Source organism: Terrapene carolina, unplaced genomic scaffold, assembly GCF_002925995.2.
Source record: "Terrapene carolina triunguis isolate 2854851 unplaced genomic scaffold, T_m_triunguis-2.0 Scaffold90, whole genome shotgun sequence".
Taxonomy (NCBI): domain Eukaryota; kingdom Metazoa; phylum Chordata; order Testudines; family Emydidae; genus Terrapene; species Terrapene triunguis.
Window position 1 is genome coordinate 3,274,010 of NW_020664441.1, and position 1,136 is coordinate 3,275,145.

General features: G+C 49.1%; 1 non-coding gene across 1 annotated transcript; it reads right to left on the bottom strand.

The window, feature by feature from the left end:
• Window positions 1–653: 653 nt before the first annotated feature.
• On the bottom strand, window positions 654–736 carry TRNAL-UAA. The gene has a single exon. It is a non-coding gene; the product is annotated as a tRNA-Leu (tRNA).
• Window positions 737–1,136: the final 400 nt, after the last annotated feature.

Here is a 1,136-nt window from a genome sequence, read left to right on the forward strand (position 1 = left end):
CATGGGAGTCGAGGAGCTGGGCTGTGAATGGGCTACAGGGGTTAGTGGTGTTAAATGTCCATGGTGGGGCAGGTGGAAGGGGCTGACAGGAGACAAGGTGGGATTTGCAGCGACTGGTTTCATCTTTCATCCAAGTAACTCAAATCTCAGCTTTCTCATCCATCCCCTGGAATTCACTGCCGGGAACTAGTCTGAGGAAAAAGCTAGAGAAAAGCTAAGCCAGACCCAGTGAGTCAATGGGGGCTGAAGTTAATCACTTACCTCTGTGCTGTTCAGATGAAGACTGACAATGAGGCGGATCATTGGCTAATCCATTACATTAAGAACTGGGGAACAGGAAAATGGTTTCAATGACTCATTCCAAAGATTCGCCCAGGGGACTGGCAGGCACAGACAGTCCTGCATCCATGGGTAAATCTACGGGGCAATTAAAAACTCACAGCTGGCCTAAGGGGCTGTTTACTTGCGTGTAGCTATTCTGGCTCAGGCTACAGCCCAAACTCTGGGACCCTACCACCTTGCTGGGTCCTAGGTCCTGGTCTCTAGCTCAAGCCTGAAGAGCTATACCTTGTAATTAAACAGCCCTTCCTTAGCCCCTGGGTATGGTCAAATAGAGGTGACACTGGGCTTTGAAAGGGAGAAAAGAACATTACTACCAGAAGTGGGGTTTGAACCCACGCAGACACATGTCTATTGGATCTTAAGTCCAACACCTTAACAACTCGGCCATTCTGGTGAGTGCACAAGGAAGTTTGCATTGCACCATAGAGATTCTTACTAGAGCCTGACTCCACACCACATTTGAGGCATTGCCACTATCCAGAAGTCCTTGGGGTTAACCGGGTAATTACATGGCTTTTGAAGTTCAAGGAACTCAAGCCCTAGCTTGTCTGTCAGCACAAACAGGACATGAAAGGTGTGAGGGGGTGGGTCCCTCACAAAGAGCGTGGGGGCCCAGGAGCTGGTCTGAAAATGGGCTACATTGAAGGTGAGTTGTATTAAAACACTGTGAGGCAGGTGGAGGGAGCTGATTGGTCTGAGCCTATAGGGGGTGTGGCTAATGTGCTATAAAGTAGGCAGCCGGTTTAAAACAAACAAAGGGAAGTGCTTCATACAATGCACAGTCAGCTGGAGGA